The sequence below is a fragment of the Scyliorhinus canicula genome, chromosome 8 (genome assembly GCF_902713615.1).
Source record: "Scyliorhinus canicula chromosome 8, sScyCan1.1, whole genome shotgun sequence".
In the NCBI taxonomy this organism is placed as follows: Eukaryota; Metazoa; Chordata; class Chondrichthyes; order Carcharhiniformes; family Scyliorhinidae; genus Scyliorhinus; species Scyliorhinus canicula.
In genome coordinates, this window is record NC_052153.1 from 136,135,155 (window position 1) to 136,149,020 (window position 13,866).

The 13,866-nt window shown below is 44.0% G+C and overlaps 1 protein-coding gene and 1 long non-coding RNA gene across 8 annotated transcripts in view; one reads left to right on the top strand and one right to left on the bottom strand.

Moving 5' to 3' along the window:
* adgrv1 (adhesion G protein-coupled receptor V1) overlaps positions 1–13,866 on the bottom strand; it is an 838,553-nt gene that overhangs the window by 279,029 nt on the left and 545,658 nt on the right. The gene's annotated exons all lie outside the window — the stretch shown is intronic.
* LOC119970523 overlaps positions 4,450–13,866 on the top strand; it is a 64,604-nt gene continuing 55,187 nt past the window's right edge. Inside the window, exon 1 of the long non-coding RNA XR_005461639.1 lies at positions 4,450–4,655. This is a non-coding gene — a long non-coding RNA (uncharacterized LOC119970523). The remainder of the gene's footprint in view (positions 4,656–13,866) is intronic.

The following is a 13,866-nucleotide window of genomic DNA, read 5'->3' on the forward strand; positions in this document are numbered from 1 at the left end:
GGAAAGCTAAAATAAAAACAGAAAATGTTGAAAATATTCAGCAGGTGTGGCAGTATCTGTGGAGAAAGGAACAGAGTTAATTGAAATTTGAGTTGAAATGTTAACCTGCTGAATATTTCCAGCACTTTCTGACCAGGAAATCATGCCGTTTGTCTTTCCTAGTGTTCCTATATAATGTTATCCCAGTGACTGCAGCATGGCTGGACTGTCGACTTTCAGCAGAGGCAATGGCAATTGGTCTTGGAGGATGTTCTTTCACAGCTCTGGTCTGGACCTGCTTCGGACTGCACCACCTTGCATGGACTGGCTGGTTGACAAACGACAGCAGGGGCACTGCTTGTGGCTTCAGTGGGAGCATATAGTTTATCAAATTGAGAGAGAACAATAGATGGGTGCTCCATACAGCCAATGCCAATCCCCAGGACAGCACCTCGGCATTCATTTGGCTCTTACTGTCGCCGTATTGATGGGGTTCCTCCTAGATGTCAAGAACCAAATTTGAAAGGTGTACCTAATCTCCAACAAGTCAGCCCTGAAGTCTGTTTCCTGGTAGAATGAGGTGTAGAATGTTGGGACTGCTGCAGTATTAGAACATCATGGAAATCCCGGGTCATTTTGTGCAAACCTGCTTGAACCACTTCTCGCAGTCTGCACTTATGGAGTAAAATCCTATGAGGTTGATTAAAAATTCCTAGTTAATCTGGTGGTATTCGGATTGCCAACTGTGTGAACTCAATGTCACCTTGTAGCTGTGCGGAGCCAGTCAGAGAGGTGAATGTGATTGCTTCTCATTCTGGCTATGTCAAATACCAAGGTGATGACAATAGCTCAATGTTCTGATAAACAAGCTATTCACGATCTGCTTTAAACATTTATCTGCAGCTAACAGAGAGATCTTAAAGATGTCACTGGTGCTGCACTGGAAGGAAACAGGCAAATTAATTGCGGGCAACTATGACTTTTACATTTGTGGCCACTGTTTAGCCACCAGGCCCAGCAAGGAAGAGCTAATCTTGGAAGAGGCTGCAGATGTTTGCATCCACCTTGTGTAAAATTTGAGTCTTTAGAATCAGCCTTCATGAGATAGCTGAAGAAAAATTAAGCCCCGTTCTGTAAACCCTCTCACTCAGTTAGTGCCTCCGATAATAGTCAAGAGAATTCCACACACTAAAGACCTTCAGAGAAAGAAATTCTCCTCATCACTGTATAAAAGGGAGGCTCCCTCTTTTGTACTGAGTGCCTGAGTTCTAGTCTCCCCCACAAGAGGAGACATCCTGCTGGTATCCACACCATTAACTCCCTTCATGATCTTATATGTTGCAAAAACATCATCGCTCATTCTTCGAAATTTCAATGGATTTAGACGCAGTGGTTGGTGACATTTTCATTACTGCAATGAAAATATAATGATGCTCATCTTTTGCTTGATAACCAAAAAAATGGATGGGATTTTCCAGCCAGTCCTGCCGATGGCGACACCGTGGCCACGGGTTCTCTGGTGTCGGAGGATGCAAACAACAGGAAACACAGTTGACAGTGGCAGGGCTGGAAAATCCCGCCGTTGGTCAACAGCGAGCTGCCTCCCGCCGAATGCAATTCTCTCAACATTAAAATTAAATAAAGAACAAATGATGATTTACTTAATATAAATGAAGAGTGGCACGGTAGCACAGTGGTTAGCACTGTTGCATCGCAGCGCCGGGGCCCGGTGTTCGATTCCCGGCTTGGGTCACTGTCTGTGCGGAGTCTGCATGTTCTCCCTGTGTGCGTGGGCTTCCTCCGGGTGCTCCGGTTTCCTCCCACAAGTCCCGAAAGACGTGCTGTTAGGTGATGTGTTGGGTACGCTGGGTATGCGAGGACTGTGTTTACTGTAGCAGTAAGAGAGACAGGCTTCCAACACTTGAAGAAATGCAACTCTATTTTATTGAACTCTTAACTATCATACATACCTTAACTGTGGGTTGACACTATGCTGTGTTGACTGGAGACCTGAGGCTAATCTGACCAGACTATCTTACTACCACATAGTGGATGTTCTAGTTGTTGCTCACGGGCTCTGACTGTCTCAGAGGCTGGGTCCGAAGAGAACGGGAAAACTAGTGCCCTCTGGCTTTATAGTGGCCGTGTCCTGTCTGGTGATTGGCTGCGGTGTTCTGTGTGTTCATTGGTCATCCTGTGTGTCAATCAATGCCTGACTGAGCACCATCATATACTTGTGTGTATATTACGACATTAGGTAACTTGGACATTCTGAATTCTGTGTACCTGAAGAGGCATCGGAAAGTGGTGACTAGGGCTTTTCACAGTAGCTTCATTAGTGTTAATATAATAGGGGGCTGGTTTAGCACAGGGTTAAATAGCTGGCTTTTAAAGCAGACCAAGGTAGGCCAGCAGCACGGTTCAATTCCCGTACCAGCCAACCCGAACAGGCACCAGAATGTGGCGACTAGGGGCCTTTCACAGTAACTTCATTTGAAGGCTACTAAGCAATTTTAATTTCATTTCATTATTAATATTGCCTACTTGTGATAAAGATTATTATTATTACATTCACAATTTCAATGTACATAGAAGCTAAATTGAAAATAAATCAGTTTGTGTTCAGCACGCTACTTCAGGGAAATGTTTTAGCACATAAATAGTTAATTTTGTACCAATATTGTTGCAGTAGCACATGTTTGATGAGCAAGATGAAGATAAAGAACTCATACTTCAGAAGACGTAGGATTGTACGTAAATGAAATTGTCAAGTTCCAAGGTTCACACAAGTTGTGTAAAGAATAATAGTAAGAGAGCGTATTACTGGACATTTCCTTTAACTGACGTGGTTTGGGAATATCACTGAGACCACAGAGAGTTCATACAATATGTCCCAGACATAACTTGGCAACAGTTTGTAAACTTTAAGCATGCACATCAAACACATCTGAAGAAACTCAAGTTTGGATTGTTTCCTTTTTTGAGTTTCTCACAAAACCATCAAGCTCCTGTTTCCTCTGTTACAGATTGCAATAGCCAAGGGGCTTTGTTGTCAGAGGCACTTCATATTGTGCAGCAATAGCAACATGAAGGACTGTTAAGAAATAATAGAATACTTTGAGCACTGCGAACGTAATATTCAAACACAATGATGCTGTTGTAAAAGTCAACGTAGACTGAGTAATTATTTGCTTTACTGCGCTGAAACCACCTTTCACAGGAGCATTTTTTAAATCACACATCTACAGTGGAATGGCCTTTTTTCTTTACGGTTGGATGATTGGAGCTATCCAAACTCTACTTCTTCTATCCTCTTCCAAACCCATTTTATACGATGAAAACACCAGTTAACCATCAACAATTTGCACCTTGAGCTGAACATTATAAGACCATAAGACATAGGAGCAGAGTTAGGCCACTCGGCCCATCGAGTCTGCTCTGCCATTCAATCATGGCTGATATTTTCTCATCCCCATTCTCCTGCCTTCTCCCCATAACCCCTGATCCCCTTATTAATCAAGAACTTATCTATCTCTGTCTTAAAGACACTCAGTGAATTGGCCTCCACAGCCTTCTGCGGCAAAGAGGTCCACAGATTCACCATCCTCTGGCTGAAGAAATTCCTCCTCATCTTTGTTTTAAAGGATTGTCTCTTTATTCTGAGATGGTGTCCTCTGGTTCTAGTTTTTCCTACTAAGGAAAGCTAATTCTGTAAGTGTTCCTGAACACCCCTCAGCCTTTACATTAGATATTTCTTAGAATAAAATGAATAATTCAATTATAGAATTGTGGAACAGTAGAGCACAGATGTAGCCATTCTGCCCATCAAGTCTGGGCTAGCTCTTTTGATCATCAGTCCACAACCCCATTTCCTCACTCTTTCCCCATATCCCTGCAAGTTTTTCCCCCAAGTACTTAACAAATTCTCTTTTGAAGGTTACAATTAACTTTGTAACCACTATTTTATCAGGAAGTGCATTCTAAATTCTAATGACTCGCTGCATAAAAAAATCTCTCCTCCCGCGTTGTCTCTGGTTTCTCTTTATTTGCTCCAAACCGTTCCTAATTATAAAAAACCTTGATCAGATTTCACCTTGGCCTTCTCTGTTCTAAGGAGAACAAATCTCACATTCTCAGAGTTGGTTTTACAGCATTATCAACCTAAGGTGCTACCTTTAATTTCCTGTGAACTTGTTACTACACATTTCTCTGCTCTGAGCCCACTCAGTGCATAATTTTCCACTCAGAGTATAATTACTGCTAGCACTGTTTACCAGACTGCATTGTGTCATAGGACTGCAATTCCTGGCCCCGTGGGGACATGTTTGGAGGCGGAAGGACCAAGAAAAACATTGCGGGAGGCCCAACTGAAATAAGTGCCTATCAGACCTTACCCAGGATTTAGGAACACAGCAGTGGAAAAGCCTACCACCTCAATGAGCTGCCAGTAAATGTGAGGCCATCAGCTATCCAGTACAGATAGCGCCACTGGGGCCAGGCCCTCTGCCAGAAATGCAGTGAGGCCTTCTCCGTAAATCATCATTGGATTCCTGGAGAGAGGTCGGCGTGCTTGTGGCATGGAGGTGTTTAGGCCAGGTCACTGAATTGGGCACCATACCTTTGAGGAGGCTGTCACTGACATTCAACATTGGTGCTGCGCAGGCCTGGGGAACCACGTGAGTGTGATAAAATCCTTAAGCTATCACTAAATTCTGGTGGGCTAAGGGGCAATGATCTTCAACTGGCTGGTTAATAACTTTAATTAGTTAGAGGGCGGGTTCTCCGCGTCAGCCCATGCCTGCTTTTAGCTTAATGGGAGTCAGTTTTCCTGCTCACAAGAACGGGATGTGTGATCTGTTCCACGATTATGCAGACCTACCCGCCTCTAGGCTGATCTAGTGGGCTCCAATAAATCCAGCCTGATCAACCAGACTGCCTTCACATGTTCACTTCACATAACTCCAATTATAATGTGGGCTTGTGTGCACGTCAGTTCAATATTTGATCATGCTGGTCTCCCCATGATCAGAAAATCCATTCTCATCCTAAAGGATCAAAGTCCATGGGTGAGGGTGTCACAGGATATCCCATTAATCACCATCTTCAGGAAGGGAGCAGAGAAAAGATAAGAATTTAAAACAAAAAAAAAATTAAAATGCCAAAAGGAGGTCCACAGTTAGGATTGTCAGCTGTACAGAACATGAGAAAAATCCCTCGGTTTGCAATCACTGATATTTTAAAAATAAACTTCATTTTAAAAGGGGTTACAGGATGCGGGTTTCGCTGGCATTTGTTGCCCATCCCTAATTGTCCTCGAGAAGATAGTCGTGAGCTGCCATCTTGAACCACTGCAGTCTATGTGATATAGGTACACCCACCGTGTTTTTAGGGACAGACGTGCAGGATTTTGGCCCAGTGACAGTGAAGCAACGGTGATATATTTCCAAGTCAGGATAGTGAGTGACCTGGAGGGGGAACGTCCAGGTGATGGTGTTCCCAGGTATCTGCTGCCCTTGTCCTTCTAGATGGTAGTGGTTGCGGCCATGGAAATAATTTGATGAAATACATCAAACTAACCCAAAAATATAAGTTAATTTCAGTGTTTTGAATACTGCAGCAATGCCATGGGGCTTACCATCGAGAACAACCACTTGCATTTATAAGTAGCCTTTACAAATAAAATGTTTTGCAGCAGATTTACCAAATACAATTTGATGCTGAATCATATAAGATTTTGAGACATTAAGGTCGATGACTGATCACAGAGATGGGGTTTTGAGCATTGTCTTAAGGAGGAGAGGTAGTACGATGAAGAGGTTCAGTGAGGAAATTCCAGAGTTCAGGATCTAGGCAGCTGTAAGGTGCAACCAAAGGTATAGCGATACAAATTGGGGCTATGTAAGGAGGTTAGAATTGGCAGAGCAGGTGACAAAACTCCAGAAGAGCAAGGCCGTGAATGGATCTGAAATGAAATGAAAATCGCTTATTGTCACGAGTAGGCTTCAATGAAGTTACTGTGAAAAGCCCCTAGTCGCCACATTCCGGCCCCTGTCCGGGGAGGCTGGTACGGGAATCAAACCGTGCTGCTGGCCTGCTTGGTCTGCTTTAAAAGCCAGCGATTTAGCTGAGTGAGCTAAACCAGCCCCTATGAGGATGATAAATGAGGATGATAATTTTAAAATCAAGTGTTGTGGGACCAGGAGCCCTATGTAGGTTATTGAGCATAGGAATGGTGGGAGAACAAGGAATAGCATGAGTTAGGATACAAGTAGCAGAGGTCTGGATGCAGGCAGCAGAGGGCAGCACGGTAGCACTGTGGTTAGCAGAGTTGCTTCACAGCTCCAGGGTCCCAGGTTCGATTCCCGGCTTGGGTCACTGTCTGTGTGGAGTCTGCACGTTCTCCCCGTGTCTGTGTGGGTTTCCTCCGGCTACTCCGGTTTCCTCCCACAGTCCAAAAATGTGCAGATTAGGTGGATTGGCCATGGTAAATTGCCCTTAATGCCCTAAATTGTCCAAAATGGTTGGGTGGGGTTACTGGGTTCTGGAGATAGGGTGGAGGCATGGGCTTGGATAGGGTGCTTTTTCCAAGGGCCAGTGCAGACTCGATGGGCCGAATGGCCTCCTTCTGCTCTGTACATTCTATGATTCTATGGATGGGCTCAAGGGAACAATGGACACAAGGTGAAAGTACAACCAGGAGAGCATTAGAATAGACACGAAAGCAGGGAACAAAAGTACAAATGAGGGTTTCAGTAGATGGGCTGAGGTAGGGCCAGAGATGGGTGATGCTAGGGTAGGTTTTGGTCTGGCCATTACATCCAAGTTTAGTTCAACATCAAGCACCATCTTGATTTGAATATATGGGCCTTGAATTTGTTCCCAGACCATTTCTCGGTCTAAAATATCACTGAATATTGGGTTGTAAATCAGTTTTGTTTGCAGGTACAATACATGCAAATTTCATCTTTCTTACTCAGCTGTCTCTCAGTCCCTCTGCTCAAACGTATCTCTGTTCATAAAGCTAGCCTCAGGATGTTACAGTGAAGATTTTGAAGCTTTCCCAATTGAAAGTTTTTTAACTGATGGTTGAATAAACTTAAACATTAATTTGCATACCTGAAGAAGAGAAATATACATGTTTGGTGATTGCCCTGGGACCTGATTATTCACACTGATTTGGCCATTTTGAAAGCACTAAGTTTATAAAATCGAGCAACAGGATTCACAACCACAATAGAAAAGTGTTAGATTGACAAATGGCCACATGCTAATACTTTTACATCAATTTAAATAAAAAAGTTTACTCCATGAACTGCTCAGTGAACCAACTACTCTTCATAGACATCCCAGCTATTTATCTTTAAAATAAAATACAAGGGGAGAAATAGCATATAATACTAAATATGTATTTTTCTGAAATAAAGCAGTAATTCACAATAAGGCAAGCTGCATCAGAAAAGAAAAGCAAGGTAACAATTCAGCTGTCCTGCTGATGATGAGTTACAGATTACAATCAAACTCCTTTACACTTTCAGCATGTTCCATTTTAAATTTCCAAAAATTAGTTTTCAGTTTATAATATTATCAGAAAATAAGTCATTATAATAATAATAATCTTTATTATTGTCACAGGTAGGCTTACATTAACACTGCAATGAAGTTACTGCAAAAATTCCCTAGTTGCCACTCTCTGGTGCCTGTTCGGGTACACTGAGGGAGAATTCAGAACGTCCAATTCACATAACAAACACGTCTTTCAAGACTTGTGGGAGGAAACTGGAGCACTCAGGTGGAGGGGGGGGTGAGGGGGGGGGGGGGGGGGTGGGGGAGGTGAGGGGGGAAGGGGGGGAGGGGGGAGGGAGGGGGGGAGGGGGGAGGGGAGGGGGGGAGGGGGAGGGAGGGAGAGGGGAAGGGGAGGGAGGAAGGGGGGAAGGGGGAAGGGGGAAGGGAGGGGGAGGGGAGGGGGAGGGGGAGCGGGAGGAGGGGGAGGAGGGGGGGAGGAGGGGGGAGGAGGGGGAGGGGGGGGAGGGGGTCACCCAATTTTCTGCAGTAAAATCCAGCCCTACGTTCTGTTAAATCTCTGTGTGTAAAGACATTTCTTACAAGATGCTTGATTTCTTGAGTGATAATATTCAGTTTGCATCCATATTCACTAATCAGTCATCATTAAGATTTCCCCTCTCAAAGCCCACCTACAGTCTTGAACATCCAGAATTGCATGAATACTCCAACTAAGGCCTAACCTATGTCTGGTGTAATGTCAATATATTAGACTTAAGTGTGGGTGGCATGATTGGGAAATTTTCAGGTAACACAAAAATTGCCCATATAGTTGATATTGAAGAAGATAGCTTTCGACTTCAGAACAATATTAATGTTTTAGTGGAGTGGGCAGAGAATTGACAAATGGAATTCAATCCAGAAAAATATGAGGTAATGCATTTCATAGAATCACAGAATCTACAGTGTACAGATGGGCTATTCTGCCCATCGAGTCTGCATGGTACTTGGAAAGAGCACCCCACCCAAGTCCACGCCTCCACCCTATCCCCATAACCCAGTAACCTCACCTAACATTTTGGACAGTAAGGGGCAAGGCCAATCCACCTAACCTGCACAGCTTTGGGCTGTGGGAGGAAACCAGAGCACCCAGAGGAAACTCACGCGGACATGGGAGGAAGTGCAAACCACACACAGAGTCATCCAAAATTGGAATTGAACCCGGGACCCTGAGGCTGTGTGGCAGCAGTGCTGACAACTGTGCTACTGTGTTGCATTTGGGGAAGGAAAACAAAGCAAGGAAATACTCAATATGGGGGAACACATTAGAAGGGGTTGAGGAAGTGTGAGACCTTGGAGCGCATGTCTACAGGTCCTTGAAGTTGCCAGGAAAGGTGGGCAAGTTGGTTAGGACAGCATATGGAATGCTTTCCTTTTTTGGGCGAGGTATTGATTACAATAGCAGGGATGGAACTGCATAAAATGCTGGCTGGGCCACAGTTGGCCTTTTGTGCCTGAATGCCACTTTTAAAGATCCAAAGGGTGATTCTCCTCTTAAAACTGAACTTCCAGCTTCTGTATCGCCACACCCAAACCCACCTTCCTGGGTGGCAGTTCAATAAGCATACATGGTGGGATCTCATGAAATCACCAAAGGCAAGATTTGAGAATCAGGGATATTGCCCACTGCTGAAGAGGAAAGGCCTGACCCAGCAATGGCCCCAAGACTGGCTGTTCTGGGTCACAGAGTGCTGCTGAAATACAGGCCGTCTTAAAATGAAAATATTAAGGTTACTCCAAGGTAGCAAGAATTCACTTGTATGATGTAATATTGCTGCTCGCAACTAAGCTGCACACTGACGTAGTGGGGATCCTATCTTGTTGTCAGAGGTGATAGTATTGAGCAAGGCTGCATGTATGGCTGCATATGGAGTGGACAGTGAAGGTACTTCTGCAGCTACCCTTAAATAACAGTGCAAACTTTGTTGTGCCGAAAATTTGAGAGAATCCAGCAGAATAGAACCCTGTGCAACAATATGTTAATCAGGTGGAAACAATTCAAAATTGGGGGACTGCGTGTGAGATGAGAGGGTGTGCGGGCTAACAGACCTTATTTTTTTCATTACAACTGGGACCCACAGCACCTTTTAAACAACCCGCCTCGGCACCCTGCAGCCCATGGCTGCCTCTTACCCGGTCAGCTGGCCTGATTACAACCCACACCCCAAAGACCCGCTACCTACCTTAATGATGAAGACCCAGGCAATAGAATCATTTACAGCACAGGAAGAGGCCATTTGGCCCATTACATCCATGCCAGGTCCCTGCAGAGGAATCTAAGTGAGTCTCCCTCCCCTGTTCGGTCCCCATAGTCCATTCAATTTCCAATAATTGATTGTTTTGGCACCCACCATCCTTGCGGCCAGCTTGTCACTTTGCCCAAAATCCTCAATCCTTGTACAGTCAGCTAATGGGAAGAGGTTTTCCTGATTACCCATTGTAATCTTGAACACCTCAATCAAACCTCTCCTCAATCTCCTCTGCTCAAGGAGAACAACTCAGGTTTTTCCAAGCTAAACTTGTATCTAAAACCCCGCATCCCTGAAACCATTCTGGCAAATCTCTTCCACACCCTCTCAAGGACCTTCACATCTTTCCTCACGGGTGGTGAGCAGAAATGGATGCAATACTTTATTGGGACCTAACCTGAGTTTTATACAAGTTCAGCATAAATTCCCTGGTTTTATACTCCATATTACCTCATTATGAAGCCCAAGACACCAAATACTAACCACTCATTCAATAAGTCCTGCCATCTTCAAAGGTCAATGCACATGCACCCCAGCCTCTCTGATCCTGCATATTTTTACAATGGTTTGTATTGCCTCTCCTCTCCCCACCCTTCTGTCAAAATGCATCAACTCACATTTCTCTATCCACTTGGAGGAGGTACAAGAATCCTTCTTGGAACTGTACCTCAGCATAAGGCAGAACATTTAGACTTTAACCTTAACAACCCTCTACAAATCAAGTTCTCATCCAATTTATGAACATTACAAGTAAAGCTCAAATTGAAACTTGGGAAGTTACGCAGTCTACTTTCAGGAAAAACTGATAAATATCCAGGGACTTTCCTGGGTTTGAGCAGGTTAAGTGATGCAATCCTTGTTTCATTGGTGACAAATCATTTGGTTAAAATTCCATGAATCCTTTTAAAGGGGCAGAACTACAGTAGGGTGGGATTTCTGCGTGTCACTTTACCCACACCTTGACCTCATCTCAGACCCTGTGAGTGAGGTCATTTTAATATTTTGATTGAGGGGCCGACCTTGAAGAGGTGCCCTTTTTAATGAAGTCCAAGAATACCTGAAGTACAGGCAGGATACCATTTGATTCATTTCCCAGAAATGCTGCTGAGTAGGTGCATGCTTGTTGACCAGCCATAGAAATCAGGTGGAAGCAATTGCGCAACTTTCTGACTGGAGAATCTGTAAGGCTGTAGGTAGAAAGAGTGATTTATCTTCCTGAGGTCACATTTATTCAGTAAAATAGGACTTTTGTGGTCATGTTTTTATGCTAGTATGAACTGGACTGGGATGGGGAGGGGTGTAGGAATGGTAGGGGAGTGGAAGAGGCCAGTCCGTTGGTGGGGAAGAAAGTCAGGCGCATATGCAAATTTTGGAAGAGGTTTGAATGGTACAGAATCAGTTTTCAACTATGCCTGTATTCATTTTTGTCCCTTGACTAATATTAACAGCTGATTTCCTTTAAATCTATCGATTTTAGTTGGCAAACCACATAGAACGAGGTGTACAACAACATATATTTTGTGGCACCTGTTGTATGTGTCCATGTTGAAAGTTTAATACAAGGTGCAAAGAAATTTTCAACACATTCAACGCTGTACAGGAAGCATATCAAAGTCAGTGTCGGTGGGCAGGGGACGGGGCTAGTGTTAGAGGGTGTGGGAGGACAAGGAGCGCTGGAAATCCATTAAGATTCTGTGTTGGGGACTCATATTTAGGCCTGAATGGCGTGACATTGTAGCCATTCTGATAATGATGGAGCAGATTTTCCTGTAATTGTCCACCGTGTATTGGATAACTTTAGTACAAGAGGACAATCATAAGGGAGGCTCACATTAACAGCACCTGTCCAACATTCTCCCAAGCAATTCAATATACCCAGGTGCAACAGCAGAATGATTCCAGATCTAGCTGGTGGATATGTGAAATGTGGCCCTTGAAATCTGATCCTACTGCTAATTAACAAAGCATCCAAACCCTGAAGATTATTTACAGTCCAACATTCAATTTCCCGCATCCCAGTGTAACATGTCAGTGCAATTTTTAGCAAATCTGAACACGAGCTTCCTCCATGATGTACAACTCCAGAATACTTTTACCAATGTTGTCAGCAATGTTAAAATGGCTCTATCAATTATGCACTGTATTGTGCTGCCACCTGCAGGTGACAAACAAAATGACACCTGATAAATGGTCTCAATTATTCTCACAAATTATGAAAAAACTAAAGATTGAACCAAATAAAGATCCAAACAAATAAATAGAATAGGTCGAAAAGAGGCAGGCTGTCTGCATCTATAAAGAGAAAAGGTAAGTTAATATATTATTTCTAATTAAATGTGTACAACGAAAGGTTAATCTCTTTTTCTCTTTACAGAGAGGGTGGTGGGCTTACTATGGTTTTCCAGCATATTCTACATTTGCTTCAGTTTCCAGGATGAGCAATTTTTCTTTTTACTACTTTTTCTGGAATTCCTGGCTTGAACAAGTCCTTTTCCTCTGTCATCATGATTTCTATTTGTCTCTTTCACCGCGTTCATAATCATCCCTTTCAGCAAAAAGTGTTACGTTTGGAAAGGTAGATTCTGCAATGCTCTTTTCATTGGCTGTGCTTTGCACACAGCAAGCACTTAGCAAAGTCACAGGTGCATTGACCTCAGTTTTCCAATAAGTGCTGGCTGTGTATGCAGCTGCTTGGGTGATTTGGGGCCTCTCAAAGTATTCCATGAATAGGTGAAGAAATCGGACTGAATAGCATCCAATTTCCAGATGCCAAAGATATCCTGGGCCTGATGCACTTCTGAACCTGAATATTCCCGCCACGTGCCTCCCTCCTCTACATAGACACACCACCCACCCTCAGTGATTTTAATCTTCACCAAATCGCACTCTTGCCCCGCCACAGCTAGTATCTTTCATGCTCATCACCTCCCTCAACATCATTCCCAAAATTAACTTCCCACCCATATACACAGTTACTCTCTGGAGCCTGTCTTCACATATAACCTTGAGCCTTATCCAATTATGTTTCTTCCTCACAAGAGAATCAAAATGACTTGAACCAAACACAAATGGAATTTTCTCATGATGAATAATCCGTCCACATCATTCTCTTACCACGTTTTGTTTCCATTGTCCAGCTTGGTTGGAATTACTCTCACATCACCCATCTTGTTTATTTAATGATAATAGACAGAGCATCTATAGCAGTAGCTTCCCTTTTTGCCCTCTCACTCTCACGGGTCTGCCAGTCATGCCCTCGTTTTCATCACTTATATGCTGCTCCTTGGTGAATTCATCTGCAGGCACAGGGTCAGTTTTCACATGTGTACTCTCCTCCATTTTCCTCAACTCTTCGACAGCTCTGCATTATCTTATTGTCCTTAACTGGCTCTCCAGGCTTGCTGGGGACAAGCTGGGAATAGAGGCATATGAGCCCCAAAATACTGGTGTTGGTGGGTGTGATGGTTTTGCAATTCTGTTACCGGTGCTCTCCATGTTTGGGGAAACGTCAGGATCACAATTCCTATTGCTCCCTGATTAAGGCCAGTTCAAGTGCTGGGAGAGATCCTTAAGAGCTGGTTTGCTTAGTTATGGGGGGATAAAAGTTAAATGTTTCACAGAAGGTACACGGGCTACAGCACTCTCTGCAGCAGATTATGTGAAAGGAGACAGATACCAAGTGTGAAGACAGTCATGGCCGTCCTAACACACGAAGGAATTATCGCAAAGCCATAAAAGTTTTCAATAGTGCAGATGGGGCTGGGAAATGGGGATAAATGTACCTTGATGTTGTGCAGCTGGAAGGGAGTGTGCAGTTAGTACTGGAACAGTGCAGGGGGGTTGTTTCCCTCCTGGCATCAGGTAGGCCAAAGGGCAGGGGCCAAGGCAGCTAAGGACAATTGGGCAACCAGCTGAACACAAGGCAGACAGCATCTGGAAATTGGGGCACGTCTCTTCGAGTTTTGGCTCAGTGATGAGGAAGGGCAATACCTTTTTCAGGAAGGGCGGAGCCCCAGGGCATCAAGAGGACAGGATACAGGAACAATGAACAGGAAGGACATAGAAGCCATGCCCTCAG